General features: G+C 41.3%; 1 long non-coding RNA gene across 3 annotated transcripts in view; it reads right to left on the bottom strand.

Moving 5' to 3' along the window:
• Window positions 1-6,795: 6,795 nt before the first annotated feature.
• Window positions 6,796-14,591, bottom strand: part of LOC103290124 (uncharacterized) — a 61,778-nt gene continuing 53,982 nt past the window's right edge. For all 3 annotated transcript variants that reach the window (XR_008555181.1, XR_008555182.1, XR_008555183.1), the window contains exon 4: window positions 6,796-6,879. This is a non-coding gene — a long non-coding RNA (uncharacterized LOC103290124). The remainder of the gene's footprint in view (window positions 6,880-14,591) is intronic.

The following is a 14,591-nucleotide window of genomic DNA, read 5'->3' as shown; positions in this document are numbered from 1 at the left end:
AGCCATCCTGTGAGGTCGGTACTATTTTTAGCTCCACCGGATATTGAAGATTCAAATGGTTTAGGTGACTAATGAAATGTCATATGGGATCTAAGTGGTGAAGACAGGACTTGAACCAAGGTCTGAGTGGCTCCAGAACTCAGGTGCTTTACCCCTGTCCTTTACTGTTGCTGTGTCCCCTTGTCCATAAAAGCTTTGGTAAAGTCCTTCCTGCACATGGCACTTTAATGACAAAGGGTCTTCTAAGATCTCAAAGCAAAAATTTCTTTAAAAAGTGAAAACAGTAAGGAAGATGAATGAAAAGGAATCCTTTGAGGCAGTGGGCGAGGCACATGCATGAGGTTTGCTAACCCTCACGTCAAAGTCCTATTCCTAAGCTTCCGTTCTTTAGGCCTCTCAGGCTGCCTACCTGGTGTCACTTCAAACTGCTCAACAGGCCTCCTCTGTTTTAATCAAGCTGAACTCCTAGTAAGGATGTATGGACAAAATGTAACTGTGCAGTACATGCTCTTGCTTCTAGCCCCTTCCAGAAGCTGTTCTCCCCTAGTAAGTTAGATGTGGCCACAACTCCTTTACAACAACTCCCATCACAAAGTAGAATGTACTTCCGCACTGCCTTGAATCTGGGATGGCGTGGTGACTTGCTTTGACCAATAGGATGTGGCAGCAGTGACATCCTATGACTTCGAAGCCTTGGATTCCAGATGCCCTCTTTGAACACTGCTGCCATATGAGCAAACCCATCTGTGAGGGTGAGAGACCATGCAGGCCAGCTATTACAGGAGCCTTGACAGAGGCCCAGCCTGTGAGCTGTGTACAAGGCCGTCCACGACCAGCTGACCCACTAACTACTGCAAACACATGCAGAGCGGAGATGAGCTGCCTGCCCAGATGGCCAAGCCAAAGAATAGTGACAAACAAATGCTGTTGTTTTACACCCTTCAGTTTGGGGGTGGTTTGTAATGTAGCAGTTGAACCCTGACACATACTCTTTTATTCCTTTCTTCCTAATAAGTCCAGTGCCTACTCATCGACTGAGCTCCAAAGTCCAATGTTTCCTGATGGAAACTTTGCCTGCAAAGCCAGCTTCACTCAGGTTTATGTTGATGCCCTGCTGTAATTCTGAGGACACAGAGATCCAGCTGCCTCCCCACGTACCTTCCCCATCCACCGCCTGATGCCTGGGGGTTCACCATTCAAGTTCAATTACTTACATAAAAGCATAAATGCCTATTAAATTTTAAGAGTCCCTGGAAGGGATAACAAGTTTCATTTTGCTCTAATTAGCAAAGTATTCAGGAATGGAAAGTGACCCTAACATTAAGTCACTATCTAAAAGAGAAAAAGAAATTGTAATGGTTTTGACCAACTTGAATATAAGCTTTTAGAAGTGTAGATGAAATAGTCATGCATCTACGTTCAATGTTTAATATCAATTTAATTAAGCATACTATACATTTAAAATCACATCATGTAAAACAGTATTCAATTTAGAAATAATTCCTCCTTCTATCCTCCAACAAGGAAGGTATTTGATCAAAGTTGCTACATGTGTCTTTTTGGCAAATGTCCTCTATTGACATTAAAGAAACTTTTGATTCATCTGACAGTTTTCTAGACATCTAATATGCTCTTCCATCTAATATGTTGTTGTTTTAGGTATGATGATGCCATTAGAATTTTTATCCCAAGCTACAAGTACCCATTCACAAAACACAAGGACAACTTTTTGTCCCACTCATTCTACAAGTATATATATTCATGACCTTCACAGTGCAGACACCTGTAGTATTGCTTTGTAGAGGGACCTGCTGAAAGCTGTCTTACAATATCTCAATGAAAGCTAAGGCTTTCAATTTGGGTCTCTCACCCCAAAGAAAGAATTCATTAAATTTATGTTCAATTTCTTGGCTCTTTTTTTTTTTTTTTTAACTAGAAGACCATAATCATTTAATAGTTTGTAATTTCTTCAGGTCATTTCAAGTGAATGTGTCTTCCCCAAATAGTACTTTGTGGTTGAAAATAAGTCAGAAAAATAATCCCATAATGCAAAGGACTCTGGAAGGACTAGAATATAAGGTGACTCACTCTTTTCTGAGGGATATTTTTTGGGAAAACCAAATTTCTCATCTGACACATATTAATACATACTTATTCTAGAAACTTCAGACAACACAGAAAATTAGAGAGGTAACAATAAAAATCATCAATAATGCTACTAATTACAGATGATAATTTTACCATTTTGATTCATTTCCTTCTAGATCTTCCTCCTATGCATTATTATATATTACTAGAGGCCCGATGCATGAAATTCGTGCAAGAGGCTCGGCCCTCGCAGCTGCAGCGGCTTGCCTCAGCCCTCGCAGCCCCGGCTTCATCTGGAAGGTCATTCGGAAGGACGTTCAGAAGGCCGTTCGGCTCTCCTGTCTAATTAGCATATTACGCTTTTATTATTATAGACAAGCATTTCCCTTATTTGAAATTCTTTGTAAGAAAGATACGCCATCATTCTCTCATCCACCTCCTATTGCTATACATTGGTATTGCCTAGGGAGGGGTAATATCTAAAGCAAATACTAACCCCTTGCACCTTGGTGTGAATGGTTTCGGATTCTTTTTCCTTTATTCAACATCTAGCCAAGTAAAATATACCAAAAGTGAAAAAATGGCAGTTCCTGCCCTCAAAAGAGAGAACGCTGTATAAAATATGAATAAAGTTATATACAAAACACTGTGGCAACAAAAAGGAGAGAAGGTTGACCACTCAGAGGAGGTTTCACAGAGGAGGCACCATGTGAGGATTTGGGGGCTGTTTGTTTGTTAACTGCTTTTTTAAAAAATAATTGAGACTTAATTTTGAAAAGAGTTGGGAGAATGCTTCAGGAATCTTTTCTTACCTCGACTCCCTGAACGGACCACCTCTGCTGCGTGGAAAGCTGGACCACACCTTTTTATGCACCAGCTAAAGGTTTCCTGGAAGCCTGGGGAATTGTCCCCCAGAGCAGGTTTGCATAAGGGGGAAGAAGCCTGCGGGCACCCGGGCCTGGAGGGATGGGACTGGAAAGAAGCCAGCACAAGTGCAAGCATGAAAGACCAGAACAAGCTCCGCCACTCCCACACTCATCCACGCCTTGCTTTGCATTTCCGTATCCTGACACCCACTGTCTGCTCTCTGCTTCTTTGCAGACAGCAATTATGCAACTGCACTGAGCCACTGCCTGGGTTTGAGGCCCAGTTGCCAGCCTTCTTAGTGCTCACATTTCTGCCCAATGTGACTCACTCACTCAGTCTGCAGACATGGCCACAGGCAAGTGACAGATGTGCCTCTTCTGGCCACACTGAGCCTACAGATTCTTCACCTCAGATCTGTTTCTTTTTTAAAAAAAAATTATTTATTTATTTTGTTACTCCTTACCCGAGGATTTTTTTTCCGTTGATTTTTAGACAGAGTGGAAGGGAGGGGGAGAAACACAGAAAGAGAACCATGATGTGGAGAGACACATTGACTGGTTGCCTCCCTGCACACGCGATGTGACCGGAATTGAACCTGGGACCCTTCAGTCTGTGGGCCGATACTCCAATCTTGGAGCCAAACCAGCTAGGGCTTTTTTAACTTTTTAAAATTGAGATATTATTGCTTAATAACATTATATAAATTTCAGTTTCCAGATTCCAGGGTAGGCCAGCTGGAGCCAGACATGTAGCCTTATAATGCTCCTCAACCACCCCCCTTAAAGTAGCCACCACTCCACACCACAACCCACATAATTCAATCTGTATTTATTTTCTCCAGAGCAGGGATTGCTTTCTGAAATTATCTTCTTTATTTGTTTACTTGTTTACTGTATTCCTTCTAAAAATACAATTAGAGCAGGAATCTTGTCCCAAAGCTTAACACAGTATATGACACTAATGATGGAACAAATGAAGAGGAAATGTGACCCCAAAAGATGATTACTGTGACACAGCTCTAGGTACAAAGAAAGAAATAAGATAATGCTCCTGGCTTCCAAAGCTCACAGTCTAATAAGGAGAGAGAATAAGAAACAAAATGATTGCAATGTCGTGTAAAAAGCATAATCACAGATGTAGAAATAGGTACGGAGGTAGTATAGAGGAAGGGGCCGACCTATTTTCTAAAGGAAGTGATTTCTGAACTTGGTTTGAAAGGATTCATGGAAATTTGCCAGGGAAATAATGAGGGAAATACTTACAACAGGGCCCCTTGGATCTTTACTCAGACCTGAACACTGACCTCATTTCCCTTCCCCATGGAAATTCAGGGTTAAAAATACCCTTTAAGATCATCTAGTCCAGCAGTTCTTGAAGACTGTTGTTTTAAAATATGTCCACATATTCTTTGATACTCACTTCTTCTGAGGAGCCTAAAGGATATCATATTAAGTAAAATAAGCTAGGCAGAGAAAGATGGATACCGCATGATCTCATTTATATGTTGACTCTCAAAAAACAAAAGGTTCCCAGCTAGTGTGGCTCAGTTTGTTGAGCTTAGTCCCGTGCACCAGGAGGTCGCTGGTTCAATTCCTGGTCAGGGCGCGTGCCTGGGTTGCGGGCTCAATCCCCAATAGGGGGTGTGCAGCAGGCAGTCCATTGATGTTTCTCTCAGAGATGTTTCCCTCTCTCTCCCTCTCCCTTCTTCTCTCTGACATCAGTTTTGTGTTTTTTTAAAGTTGAACTCATAGAAACAGAGAAGTAGAATGGTGGTTACCAGGAGCTGGGAGGTGGGAGAAATGGGGAGATGTTGGTCAAAGGGTACAAGCCTCCAGTTATGAAATAAATAAGTTCTGGGGATCTAAAGTACAGCACGGTTAATAATAATGTGTTGTATTCTTAAAATTTACTAAGAGAGTAGATTTTAAGTAAGCATTCTCAACACAAAAAAAAAAAGTAACTGAGGTGACAAAAGGGTTAATTAATCTTATGGCAGTAATCATTTCACTATATATGTATATTAAATCATCATGAGACTAGTATACGCTTAACATATCTTATAATTGTTAATCATACCTCAATAAAACTGAAAAACACATAAAGAAAATTAATATGTAGTTATAAAAAACCATCATACCTTAAATATACAGAATTTCATTTGTCAATTAAATGTCTCTAAAACTGGGGAAAATAAATAAATAATAAAATGAAAAAAGAAAAAAAGAGGGAAAAACAAAATGAACTGAATGAAAGCGACTTGCTGATATTTTCAATCTAATTCAGAATGATCCATTCAGAATAATTATTTCATATTACATTACAGGGTTTAAAGAACATAAGATTGCCCCTGAAAAAAATCTAAACGAATATCACACAATTCATAGAATTCATTCAGCCATTTCTTACCTTTTCTCACTGTATAATAGAGAACAACACAAGATTAGTATTTTACTCCTAATTGCAATAGCTGTCATTTTTTAAGCATTTACTATATCAAGGATGGCACTAAGATCTTTTTAGCTTTAGCTCATTTAATTCAAATAAACCTACTAAGTACGGTTGCTATACCCATTTTATAGATGGGAATACTGAAGTTTAGAAAACATATAGCCGAGGGAACAGAAGTAGAGAGTGGCAGAGAAGAAACTGTGTGAGGCAAGAAATGAACTTTAGGGCATCTGAGGAAAGTGTGCACTTTCACCGTGGTTGGAGATACTTGAAAACCAACAAAATCAGGGAGGAAACAATAAGAAATAGACTTAATTGCGTAAGAGTGCTATTAATCAGAGTCAATTTGTGTGTGCTTCCAATCACATTTGTTGTGCAACATGACAGCAAATCACACAGATGTTGTGTGTGTTTGTTGTGTTTTATTTTATGGCAATAAGTTCTTCCCACCCCGTCTGAGTGTGAAACAGCAGAGTATGGGCTTGGGTGTCACCCTGACCTGCGTTTGAAACCTGCTGCACCATTTATGCGCTGTGTGGCCTTAGGCAAACTCTATATCCTCTCTAACCTCAGTCTTTCCATCTAAAAAACAAAGGTATAAAAAAAAAAAATAAAAAGGAAAGGTATGTCTTAAACATTCCATAGGGTTTAACACGTGTAAAGCACATAGTTCTTTATTATTATTTATATTATCATGATGATGAATAAACATGGCCAGATGGTTAGCTTTAAAAACTTGAAAGAGTTTTTGTTTTCATTTTTAATTAGAGGAAAGCATTGTCCTCACTTTCCCCCATTTTGCTGCTGTGTTTCCAATTTATAGTTACACACACACACACACACACACCATTGTGGGACTTCTGTATCCTCCAGCCAATACAGTACCTTGCTAAGGGTAGAAAGGAGAATAAGGAAGGCAGAGGGCTGGAGTAACAGAAAAATGAGAATAAAAGGAGGAGGCTATTTTTAAGTTTATAAAACAACCTCCGCTGACCTGTGGCAGAAATAGAGCCAGCACTGTGGAACTTCCCAGAGTGACAGGCAGACGGTTTAATGCAATGTATCACTAGAGATGGTTGGCGAGACGGCCTTGTCCAATTCTTGGGCGACACTCCCATCTTGTCACACATCAATACCCAATCTCCAGGAATGACCACACTGATTTCACCGCCAAACAGCCAAGACATCTAAACTAGGAACACATTAACTGAAAGCCATATTTATGGGATTTTAAAAGGCTGAACAGAGAGAACCAAGAGATAATTGTTCTAGGGCTTAATACTGGCCTTAAACGTGTGGTATTAAAACGTGTGGTATTAGAGACCCCAGTGAAGGTTGTAGGAACAAATTAAGTGCTCAGTGGTCTTTAGGAAACTCAAATGTCTTGTTTAATTAAAGGGGAGGGAAAAGTAGGTCATAGTATCTCAGCTTAGAAGGGCATTCGGGCTGGAGAGCAGCTGGGCTGAACATCTGAGCCTGTTGAGAAAAAGAGGGTGCTTTAGGGGGCTCGTGGGTGGAGAAACAGGGAACCCTCCCAAGAGCCTGTATCCAGATCTTCACAAAGTTCTCATTTGTGTTTAGAAGAATACTTGTTATGTCTGTTTGAGATTTATTATAGAAGAAGAATATTGTCAATGGACCAATTTCTAATGGGTGGATAGTTGGCAAAACATTTATCATTGACTCATTGTTTGTTCCTGGGAAAACTATTTAATCTCTATCACTTCAATTTATCTGTCAATAAAAATGTGGGGAAGATTATGGCCTCACCCTGCATCTCAGAAATATGAGAACTGCATGAGATGGCCACTGTTCATCAGGAGAACCGCCACTCAAGCACTGATGCGTTCCTCAGAGTCAGTAATGAAAACCTGTGCGGCCGCAGCTGCCTGGGAGGAGGCAGAGGAATACCTGGGTGGGGGACTCTCAGATGGCAATTCAAAAAGTCAGAAGGAAGAAAAGTGGGTGAGAGAACTGAATGGACAGAGAGATTGAAGAAATTTAAGACGTTATAAAAAGTAAGAGAGAAAATATAAGACACATATGGAATTAAAGGAGGAACAAAAGTAAAGCAGTCATGAATATGGGGATGTCCTTTTGGGGTCTTTCTCATTCATTAAATTTTAATTCCTGCCCTGACCGGTTTGGCTCAGTGGATAGAGTGTCAGCCTGTGGACTGAAAGGTCCCAGGCTTGATTCCGGTCAAGGGCATGTACCTTGGTTGCAGGCACATCCCCAGTGGGGAGTGTGCAGGAGGCAGCTGATGGATGTTTCTAACTCTCTATCCCTCTCTCTTCCTCTCTGTAAAAAAATCAATAAAATATATTTTTTAAAAATAAAAAAATTTTAATTCCTTTTTCCTTAAATAAATGATTTCAAAGTATTGCCCATTTCCTTTCTGACTTTTAAAAATCGCCTTACAGAGCCATGAAGACAGTATTTGGTTGTTTTAATGGTAAATGGTGGTTCCTAAGGAGCTGGAGACAATATAGCCCAAGAATAAGAATGTTTCTATGTTTCTCTATAGATACATTTGGGACTCCTTTCTATCTGGACTTTAAATCACTGCCTCAGGAGTTCACCTTAAGGTAAATCAAGGACATGGATTATTTTAATGTGTACAATTGAGTACAAGATCCTGGACCCACTGTAAGGCACAAAAGTGAAGTAACCTTTACATCTCCCGATGCCATGTGCGACTGTCTCTGCACAATTCCACAACTGTGCCTGCCAGGTGTCATTATGTAGCCAGTAGAGGCCTGGTGCACAGAATTCATGCACTGGAGGCCGGGGGGGGGTGTCCCTCAGCCCAGCCTAAGCCCTCTCGCAGTCCAGGAGCCCTTGGAGGATGTCTGACTGATGGGGAGCAGGCCTAAGCCAGCAGTCGGACATCCTTAGCGCTGCTGCAGAGGTGGGAGAGGCTCCCGCCACCACTGCTGCGCTCGCCAGCCTTGAGCCGGGCTTCTGGCTGAGCGGCACTCCCCCTGTGGGAGCGCACTGACCACCAGGGGGTAGCTCCTGCGTTGAGCATCTGCCCCCTGGTGGTCAGTGTGTGTCATAGCGACGGGTCATTCCACCATTTGGTCGATTTGCATATTAGCCATTTATTATATAGGATTCCTCAGCAGCCCCTATCATAGACCCCCACATGGATCAGGGATTTCTTCTACTCGTGAGTGGTGATCTTCAATTGTGACTTTAGGAGAAACAGATACATTTGTTCTTTTTTCATCACACCCTAGGCAAACTAATAAACCAAATGTATTACACAGTTAGCTATAATTATCTCAACTAATTACAGATATTCCATACAGATATCATTTTCAGTCTGACCACCAAGCTCTCTGGCCATAGCTAATCTGTCCACAGGTCTTTATGTCTTCATCTGTTGTCTGATTCTGGGCACTTTTCACATATATGTGTTACTCACAGGTATGTGTATAGTGGCATACAACACACACAACAATGTCCTTCCACACGACTGCTGAATTTACTTAATATCCAGGCACTCGATTATAAGGCTTTACTACCCTAACTGAAAAAGTTTTTAAACTTTTTCTACTATCACCTATTTCTCAGTTCTGGTCTGTAGAATATAAAGATAAAACCTAGTAGGGAACAAGTTAAAAACACAGATTCTTGCCCTGACCGGTGTGGCTCAGTGGATAGAGCGTCGGCCTGCGGACTGAGGGGTCCCGGGTTCGATTCCGGTCAAGGGCATGTACCTCGGTTGCAGGCACATCCCCAGTGGGGGGTGTGCAGGAGGCGGCTGATCGATGTTTCTCTCTCATCGATGTTTCTAGCTCTCTATCCTTCTCCCTTCCTCTCTGTAAAAAACCAATAAAATATGTTTAAAAAAATAAATAAATAAATAAATCATTTTAAAAAAAAACAACACAGATTCTTGGGGCCCACCTTCAAAAATTCAGATGCAGTAGCTCTGGATTAAGGCCCAGGAATCTGTATTTTGAACACATTTCCTATTCAGAGTACAAGAATGGACAAGAGGACATGCAGATAAGATGTCAATGTTACCAGTACAAACTGACTGAATTCCAGCATCCACTCCCACTTTTACTCTTTGTGTTGGGCAAGTGGCTTTGGCCTTAGATGCCCAGTTTGGGGAGAGGAGGAAAGTGGCATCTGTGCCATTGTCCTGAGGATTAAATGAGTTAACACCTGTAGTCCTTGAAACAATATTAGCGAGTCCTCAAAAATCTGAACTGTTTCTTGCTTTATGAATGTTTATATATTGCTTTAAAGGTATTGGTTATGTTTTTCTTCAAAAAAAGCATATAGCCGAAACCGGTTTGGTTCAGTGGATAGAGCGTCGGCCTGTGGACTCAAGGGTCCCGGGTTCGATTCCGGTCAAGGGCATGTACCTTGGTTGCGGGCACATCCCCAGTAGGGGGTGTGCAGGAGGCAGCTGATCGATGTTTCTCTCTCATCGATGTTTCTAACTCTCTATCCCTCTCTCTTCCTCTCTGTAAAAAATCAATAAAATATATTTTAAAAAAAGCATATAACTATTTCTACAATTGTTAAAAACAAACAAACAAACAAACAAACAAAAAAACGACCCCCTCCCCAATGGGGACAGGGCTGGAGCAGCACTCCCTCCTCCCGTCTATGTTATGTGGACCTTGGCTTTCCCCATGCTCCTCCAGCTGCTGACCCAGGTGAGCTCCCGCTCTCAAAGCAACCCTGCCTCTGGACTCCTGCTCCTCCAGGGCAGAGCTCAAACCTCCTAGAAAACTGAGCAATGGCGCCGTAACTGCTGGGCCACAGGCCTTGTGGGTGCTCCCTTTCTCTCCTCTCTCATACCCCCACTATTTCCTAGGCTCCTCCCCTCCCTACCCCATTATACTCCATTTCTTTTAGAGGACTTAACACAAGTTCTAACTACATATTAGTTTGTTAAACAAATAAAGGCAGTTTCTATGTCTACTTGGTTCATTCTTGTATTTTAGCTCCTACCACTATTCTTGGCACATGGATGGCACTCAACCAACACATTTTAAATGGATGAATGAGCAAATGGCTACCCCCATTCACCAGGCCACTCCATGCTGCCTGACTCTCCTGACCATCCCAGTGACCGACGGTGCTGAGGTGCAGCCTGCACAACAGGAGGGTTTATTTATTGTCCCTATGGCTTTGTTAGGTCGGATCAAAGAATTGAATCGATACTCCCTCCCCTGGGAACTGACCTTTAGGCTACTTCACAAAGGACATGCCACTTGCTTAGACCACATTCCACTTGCTAAGGCCATTATCTCTCCCCTCCGGAGTTTTCCCGGAATCCAGACCTGCACAGAGAATTCTCCGCCCAGAAAAAAAGCCCGCCTAGAGCCCTTTAAAAACCTCTGACTCCCAGTCTTTGGGGGCTGGCGTCATTTTGGAGCTCAGCCCATCTGGTATCCAGATGACCTAATAAATTTGTAATTCTTCACCCCTTTTGACCGTGTGCATTCCTCCTTCGGGGACCCTAACAGGCTTGACCTAGAGGAGAAACTCACTCGCCCAGAACCACGAGAAGAGCTGGTTCCTGTGACGCCACTCTGCAACTGTCCCTCCCACGCCTGCAGGAACGGGAGCAAAATCAGTGCACTTCACAGGAACTGGCTCCATCTTCTATCAGAAACACCTTTAAGCATGGTAAACCCTCCAGCTCCCTCCTGCCACCCATACCACACAGACCCTGCCTGAGAGGCGTGCGGACTGGCCACCTTCCTACTCCTCCCTGATGGCAGGGCCCCTTCACCAGATAAAATGAAATTACAATACATTCAGATTAAATTTAAAAGTTTTCTGTGATTTGTAGACTAGCTACATCTAAGGAACTAATACTGTCTGTTAGAAAAAACAATGAATTTTTCTTTCTAACCAAAATTATCCTCATGTATTAGGGCGTGTTTCTTTGTTTTGTTTTTGTTGCTTTTTAAATATAGTATATTTTTATTTATTTCAGAGACAGGGGAAGAAAGAGATAGAAACATCAAGGATGAGAGAGAATCATTGATTGGCTGCCTCCTGCATGCCCCCCACAACCTGGGCATGTGCCCTGACTGGGAATCAAGCCTGTTACCTCCTGGTTCATAGTTCGACGCTCAACCACTGAGCCACGCTGGCCAGGCCTCATGTATTAGTTTTTGAGCTTCTTGGATGTGATGTGCTAAAACAAATATTCTCTTTCCTGCGAATGTCGTGGTGAAAGTGAAATGCTCCAAGCTCTAATCTTTCAAAATACAGGTGTGTGCTTTTTTCCAATTCCTGCTCTAAAGCTTAGTTCATTTATTTTCATCCTCACGAAACATATTGAATCATATTATCTAGTAGGAGGTGGAAAAGGTTGGCATGAATTTGTTCCGACTTACTTTGCCACCCCGTGAGCTGCTGCTTTCTCACCTCTTAAATTTTGTTTTAATATGTTGAGTTCAACTTGGAGTTTCCCTCTTGGGGCCTCAGGTTTTTATGTGATTTCCCAGCATGGGGGGAAAAAAAGAACAATTAGAATAAGTGCTTGCTCACAAGTTATTCTTCTGATCCGAAGGAAGGTATTTGCTTCTCTTTAATCCTCCCTTCTTAAGTACACCTCTAAGAGGTGACTTCATGCATCTCGCAGCACACCACACCCTTTCAAGTGGAGGCTCCCGTGGGTGGGGACTAAAACCCTGTGTTGCTTTGCGCAATGCTACCAGAGCCCTTACACAGGAGACAGGCTCCGGCCACTGCCTCTTACTCCATCTGTCAGTTCCTAAAGTCACGAAGCATGACCTGTATGTCCTAGGCTCTATAGAGAAGCAGGAAGAGCCAGTGCCTAGGGATTTTTCTACATTTGCTTCATGTCATTTTAAACTACAGTAAACTTGGTTTCTCTGCTTGAAAAGATACCCAGTGCCATGGAGGATGCCCAGGGCTCTAGGACTCATCCAGATGACTGTATCCCACTGTTATTTCTACACCTGCAGGGCCCATCTTGGCACAGATTCCTCTGTGTGAAGTCACCTCTTCCCTTCTCATGACCCCTTTTCTCCAACGTTAATCAGTCTTTGGAGTCTGAGAGACTTTAGTCTAGGAACACTTCACCAAGTTTTTTACTCACTCCAAAAAAGAAGCTGGCAGGACAAGAATGTTAAGAACAAACTGAAGCAAATGCAGTAACACAATTTTTAATTTATTTTTCAATTCAACTTTTAGCTACGAAAAATATAGCAGATAAAGGATACAAGGAAGGACAAAGAGAACGAAAAGTATACTGAGTCCTTGGCCAGGACCCCACCAGTTCTTGTTTTTCCCCCTAATATTGGCCATTTCTTAAATATCCTTTTCTAGTTCTACTAGTCCCTCCTCATCTCTTGGAGTCCTTTCTGTATCTCCACTCTGCATCTCTCCTCTAAACTTCAGACTCATCTTCTCTTAGATGTCTAATAGGCACCTCGAACAGCATGCCCAAAACCGAGTTCGGATCTTTCCCTAAAACTGCTCCTCCCACGGTCTTTCCTAACCAGTTAACAGCAGTTCTTTAATCCAGTTGCCCATGCCAAAACCCTTGGAGTCATCCTTGAGTCCTCTCTTTCTTCATACCCAACACCCAATTCATCAAGAAATCCTTCGACTCTGCCTGTAAAATAGACCCAGAATTCAGCTACTTCTCATACTCACACCGCTACCACCTGGGTCCAAGCCACCAGGTCTCTCACCTGGATTACTGCAATAGTCCCATTACTGGCCCCCTGCTCCTACACAAACTCCTTACCTTCTATTCTCAGTACAGGAGCTGCCAGAGTGATTATTTTATTTGTCAGACCATGTTACAACTCTTCAATGCAATGACTTCCCATCTCACACAGAACAAAAGCCAGTGAGCCACTGGTCCACATAATCACTCTAACTTCAACTGACTCCTTGGATATTCCACCTCAGTCTCACTGGATTCCTTGCTCTTCCTTAAACACATCTGGTTCAGAACCTTGGCACTGCTGTTCCTTCAGCCTACAAGATACTTTGCAGAAAAATGTTTGAATAATTCCTTTATCTCTGCTAAGTCTTCCCTCAAATCTTATTTCTTATTGAGGTCTACCTTCATCACCCTACTTAATATCATAAATTTGTCCCGGCACACTCAATCCCCCATAATTGTTCTACTTTTTCTTGTTGCATGAAATTTTTCATCTTTTAACTTGACAAAACTGCTCCTAAACTTAATAAGAAAAGGCAAAGCGGGGGGGGGGGGGGAAGCCATGATAATTTTAAACAGGAATGAAGAAGGATGTTACCCCTACCAGACAGGAAACTCATTATAAAGCAACAATCATTAAAATGGTATAACAACGGTACAGAAAAGGAAAAAATGAGACCAATCAAAGAGAACAAAGAGCCCAGAAATAAATGCATATCTACATAGGAACTTGGGATATGACATATTAGCATCACAAATCATTGAGAAACAAGAGATTATTTACTAGTAATAACTTGTGCCAGGACAATTGGTTTTCTATTTGGAAAAAAAATTAGAACCCTTTTTTACATTATACACAATGTAGATTCCAGAATGATTAAGAAACTAAACAAAAAGAAAAACTTTTAAATCTTAAAAGAAAATATATTTATAACATCTTGGTAGAAAATGTTTGCATAAACAAGGCAACAAATATACAACCATAAAAGAAAATACTGAAATAATTTACTAAGTTAATATTAAAAGGGATCTGTATAACAGAAGACACAACAAACCAAGTTAAAAGATATGCCACAATCTAACAGATGATACATATAATTGAAAAAAGGACTGGTTTATAGTACTTACGTATTTAAAAGGATAAATAATTCAATGGAAACACTTTTAATGTTTAAAATAAAATTTAAATGTTGAAATATATGAATAGTCAATTTCCAAAAGAGTAAATTTATCTGTCCAGTATACATATGAAATATGTTCAACCTTATTAAATGAATATGCAACTATTAGTAAAATGATGATACTTTCCAATTGGCTCCACAAAAAGTAAAAATACCTGGTAATACAAAGTGTGATTCTTAAGGATAGAGTGGAAATGAAGCTGTTAAATACCCTGATTGAGTGTGTGCACTGGTCTAACTACTTTGGAGAATAATTTCTATATCCTCTATAGCTGAAAATATACGTATTGTATAACCTAATACGTCTGTTTTTAGAAATATACCTA

Source organism: Eptesicus fuscus, chromosome 22, assembly GCF_027574615.1.
Source record: "Eptesicus fuscus isolate TK198812 chromosome 22, DD_ASM_mEF_20220401, whole genome shotgun sequence".
In the NCBI taxonomy this organism is placed as follows: domain Eukaryota; kingdom Metazoa; phylum Chordata; class Mammalia; order Chiroptera; family Vespertilionidae; genus Eptesicus; species Eptesicus fuscus.
Note: the sequence above shows the minus strand (reverse complement) of the source record. Positions and strands in the feature narration are given on the sequence as shown.